Raw genomic sequence first — 5,663 nt, 5'->3', positions numbered from 1 at the left:
TTGGGTTGAACCCACTCATGTGCAGGGAGGCGATGTAAATCAACTCCACAGAGACAAAGTATGCAATTAGTAACCTTCTAGATCCTGCTCTATGTGCACATCTCTCTGTTTGGCTGCTTGTGCTCTTCATAATAAACTGTAAAAGTTAATACTCAAGTTGCAGAATTCTGAGTGACTGTAGAAAACTACTGAGCCTTGGGTGAGGTCAGAGAATTCTAACCTAAGGACTTGATGGATGCTTACAACTGGTACAGTACTTGAAGTTAGGACAACCTTGTGGGACTGAGCTTTTAAAGTCAGATGCCAATTCTGGATAGTGTTAGAATTATGAAACAGTACACTGACACGAGAGAGTAAGAGAAACCCTGTTGGAAAGGACATGGTACCTTTGGTTATCAAAAGGCAAAAAAGAAAAAATAGAAACAAAAAAGAATAAAAGAAAAAATCTCTCAGGCAACTATCAAACTTTACAATCCTCCTTCTAATTACACATTAAATTACATCACACCTGAATCATATTTGTTACTAGAACATGACTTGAATTGCCCATACTCAAACTATACCATTCAGTTTTCCACTGCAAATACAGTTAAGTTCTTTTAGGGCAAGCTAAAAATCTACACGAGAAGAGCTTTTCATACCATCATTGGAATCTCTGTCACATGCTTTCATTCTATAGAATAGTTAACTAATTTCAGCTCCTCCATAGCTTCTTCCTGTTATAGTAGCCTAGGAGAGTACAAAAATCTCTTTCCAAATTTTACAGCAAAAATGGAGGACATTCTATAAAATACATTACCAGTAGTCCTTCAAACTGTTCGTCATCCCAAACAAGGTTGTAGAGAAGTGGAAGAAGATGGGATAATTAAGGCAGCTGGAAGCCTGTATGAGCTTCCTATTCTGAAAAGGGGTTATTAGGTTAAAACAGGAAATCTAAAGTGCAAGGAAATACAAGAAAACCCCATTACAGTATATAATATGGATAGTATGGAACATATAAATGGAAAATAAGCTCTTCATGAACAATACAGAAATTTCTTATCAGATTTAATTCACAGAGAAGTAAAACCACTAAATGGCTGTATGTCATTAGCTTTTAATTTTTTTTTTACATTTAAAGAAAATGAAATGTCATTCATTTTAAATACCAAATTTTTAATAATTTATCAAGGATTAACCTGCCCTTTGTCCTCCTAAATTAGTAAACTATCCAGATGTGTGTAATTAACTAATAGTATTATGAAATGACAGCTGAAAACAGATCTTTTTAAAAAAATTTAATTGTTGCATATTCATATGTAATATATTTTGTCAACATAAATTTACTGGTTAGAAATATTTGTATCTGCCTTTACTTTTTAAAAAGACAATATTTGCAGTTTTAATTAATTAACTAATTAATTTTCAGAGACAAGGTCTCACCATGTAGACCTGTCAGACCTAGAACTTGCTGTGTAGAGCAGACTGGCCTCAGTCACCTGGCTCTGTCTCTCAAGTGCTGGAATTAAAGGATTTCCCCATTATGTCTAGCTTTACAGTTTTAAAATCATATTTCAGAGAATTTAAAATTATCATGTTTCATTAAGAAAAAAATGTTATGTTTATAAGTAACCCAATTATACAGATACTAAAATGTGCCTGGAGTGTAAAGAAATACAGTAGTGTTTTCCCCCTGGAAAATGTTTTGAAAATGTAGTGTACCAATTTAGCTACTGACTATGATCTATATTTTACAGAAAAAAAAAATCCTATATTCTCTGTGGGGCTGGGATACCTTGGAACCAGGAAGAGCTGGTCTGGAGCAGGAATGGGGTCAAGTCATGTACAACACTGGAAATCTCTACTCAAAAGCAATGAGAGTGAGGACCATTCCCTCCACTGTCCTGGACCTGCATGTCCTGAGCATATAGTCCTGCACTCTCCCTCCCTCCCAACATACTTTTGCCCATACCAGAGGTGATCACATAGTTGAGGCCAGGTTAAACTTCCCCTCTCCTTATAAGCTCATGTCCATTAAGCACCTGGAATTCCTCTTCATGCAAATAAGGCATTTCTAGCACCTTGGCCCTGGCCAATGATATACACTCACCCCAAAAGCCTCTACCCACTCCCCAAAGGTTTAAATAGCCTTCCCTCCCTGCCCCTCCCCAATTACATGAGATGCTCAATGAAGCCTGCTTCCTGAGTCTCTTCTCATTGCACTCATCAGCTGCCTGAAGTCTCCGTCACTCACCCTGGAAAAGCAGAGCTTGAACTGCAATTCTTCATTTTTCATAGAAAAGTAATTCAAATATTGTATATGCTACTGGTAAAATTTCTCATTACTACACTGGGAAAGCAAAATATAACATGCATTTATCCTGTTAACAACTTAGAAAATAGCCCATATTATGATTATTGCCTAACTCTATTTGTTTGGTTTATGTCATATAGATTATGAAAATTCTGCTAAAATCCATTTTCATGTTTATTTTAAAGCCAAAAAAGAAATTACAAAGTAATTCTGGGACTAGAGGGCTAGAACACTTGCCTAGCATGCATGAAGCCCTAGGTTTTTCCCCAATGGAGGGGGAAAAAAAATCAAGTCATTAAACTGATGCATTAATTTTATGTGCATAACCACAGGCATTTACAAAGAAAACTGCTATCTTTAAAGACTTCCTAGACTTTTCTATGTTAATTGCTTCAATAGATTTTTTTAAACTGTCTATTTTCAGCATGCATGAGCTGAAGAGTACTTGTGTTTTGTGAAAACAAACAAACAAAAAGGCTCAAAGTCAAAAATTCTGAAATGTTGGACAAAGTAGTTAACCTTTTTGGTGGTCTTAGAAAAAAATCTAGATGTCACATGTTTTGCTAGCAATTATGATTCCCTTGAGAACAAAGCATGTTGGGTAGAGGTAAACTTCTCAGGTTAACAGAATTGAATTTCACATTTCCTCTTGTAACTTAACAAGAAAAAAAATTATCATATCCTCCAGTAACTTAATTAGTTACAGTGTTGATGGCTGATAATTTAATTACAGAATTAGTATGAAAATAAAAGTCCTCAGGAGTATGTTCAGAGTTCTAGGAAAATCACAATCAAAACTGCAGAAAGGAGCTTTAACAAATATATTCATTCAGGTCTTTAAACTGGCTATTAAAATGGAAAACAGTATGCCTTATTCATTATGTACTTAAAACACCTTTCATTTCTAGCTTTCTAAATTATAGCTTTGTAGCATATTTTTGAAAGCTATCTATGAACAGAGTATAGTATTCCCAGACACCTTGAGCACATTCCTACTGGGAAAAGTTGCTAGAAATACCATCTAACCTAGACCCACTCCTCTTTTTATCAGAGAGAAATGGAAATGATGTACCTTGAGAGGCACAGACCTGAAAGTTGAAAGGATTTTCTAAGCCTGGTAGATTTGCAGTGACATTTGACTGCCAGGATAATGTAACAGTGAAGACAGCTTTCCCTGTAATTATATACACTGGACAAGTTACTAGATACTAAAAGTATTTTCCTTTTATTCCTTCGCTCATTTCTGGTTTTGTTTTGTGATAGGGTTTGTGTATGGTTGTAAGCGCTCTACCACTCAGCTGCGAATCTAGCCTTTGTTTTGTGGAGACAAGGTCTTGCTGTGACAGCTGCCCAAGCTGGCCTTGAAAGTGAGATTCTCCTGCTTGTGCTTCCTGTGTTCGGGGTTCCCAGGTGTGTACACCACATAACTAGGCCCTGGATCAAAAGCTGATTGTAATGACTTTGGCTGTGTGTCTCATGGATTACTGAAACCTGGATATCCTTGAGATATGGAGGACTACAGTTTTTTCTAAGGACTGAAAACTGTCTCTTCTTAGATGGGAATGTTCAATTGATCTTAGCCAGCTGAACTTGAGTTTCCTTTGAAAATGGTCAGCGTATTTCATAGGACGTGTGTGAAATATCACAAAGTAAAGGTTAATGTACACAATACCCAGAGTTATACCTGGGTACATGCCTTGACCCTCAGAGGATACACTTTTTAGGAAGGAGCTCCTAAAAGAAGCCAGGTGTAATGCTGGTCACTGAGATGATTAGGATCAGTTCAGCCCTCAGAGGCACACATGGAGGGAGCCATGCACTTAGCTAGTAGGACACAACAGAAAGGAGCATCTATTCCTTTCATGGCCTCTGGTGATGCTATGGTCTTGGGCAAATTATCTTCCTTCATAATCTTTGGAGCAATCATTTAGTTTCTCCTGTAATTTAGGATATCAAGAAGTGACAAGGGTCTGCAAAAGCCACTCTGGGATGGGGTAGACAGGTGTAAATACAGCAAATGCTAAACTAGTCAGATCCAGTAGTCTCTAAAGTCACCAGTTCCAGAGGTCAGTGCTGTTGCCCCAGGTGCTGCTTAATCTCTTAAGCCTATACTTGCTCTTTTGCTTCCTTGTTGGCATTTCCACAGCTGACTATATTTCTGCTTACAGTACATGGGCTAACATCTGCCCTCTACTGCTTGGGAAAAAACTTCTTTTGCTCAGTTTTCCCAGACTGTGGCAAGGACAGATTCTGCCTGTTTTTACTGACTAGTTTGCAGAACATGCCACCACCCTCCCCCATACACACAAACACACACACACACAGTCCATACACACCCTAGCTAATATATCCAGAGATGGATCTAAGCCTGCAGTCTCAATCAGGGTCCCCAGATTCCCTCAGAAGCCTTAACAGTGACCATAAGAGAAGATTGTGATTTGTTTCCTAAGAAAAGCTTAGAAACAGGTTTCTCAACAGCCATTGGGTTGCTTAATGGCTGGTGTTTACAAACATTTAGAGTAAGTCTATTTAACTTTCCACCCTTTTATGCCTGAATAAATTGAGATTCATAAAGGCACAGAAAGCAGCTCTGCTCATGTATAAAAGGATCAAAGAAGTTAGCCATTTGTGCTTCATATCTGCTGACCTCCAACAACCCTATTCTTGTGTACAGATACAGTATGCAAGATGATTTTACATCTTTAAGTGTAAAAGTTTTTGTTTTTAATTTTTGTTTAAAATTTTTAATTTTCACTTTTACTTCAATAATAATAATACAACTAGCACTAAAAACCCTGTGATTTAGATGATCTTATTGCTCAGGATGTAAAATGTGCATCCCGGAAATGGCCAGCCTTATAAAGACATTAAGGTAATTAGAATGCACAGCTGTCTCTTGAACAGTGCTAAACCTCTCCAGTTTCTAGTACTTGGTGTGTGTCTCCAGCTTCAGGACTCATCTGTGCGGAATTCAATTTCCCCAAGATTATCAGGTAGGTGAAATTGTATAGTTTAAGGAAAGTGTGTTAATGATGTAAGAGTGGTCTGTCAGAAAAGTCGATTCTTAGAAATCTTCTAGGATAGGTATTTTAGAATCTAAAGCCTTAGATAAAAAGACAGAATATTAGCAAGTGAAGTCTCAGAAAAACTATTATAGGGTAGCTCCAAATCCCTTTCAGATCACAAGGACTCTTACTGTGAATGGCTAGACCTGTTAGAACCAGTCTCCTGTGAAAATTCTTTGTTTCTTCAAACCAATCCTGTTACTATAGCTGAATAAAATGTACTAAGTGTGCTGATTCCTGAGAGCTTGTGCACTTTAAAGGCAGCTTATTGCTTCAGTGGATATGCCAACATTGACAGAGCTTTT

Source organism: Psammomys obesus, unplaced genomic scaffold, assembly GCF_907164565.1.
Source record: "Psammomys obesus unplaced genomic scaffold, mPsaObe1.curated_primary_1811, whole genome shotgun sequence".
Lineage (NCBI taxonomy): Eukaryota > Metazoa > Chordata > Mammalia > Rodentia > Muridae > Psammomys > Psammomys obesus.
Note: the sequence above shows the minus strand (reverse complement) of the source record.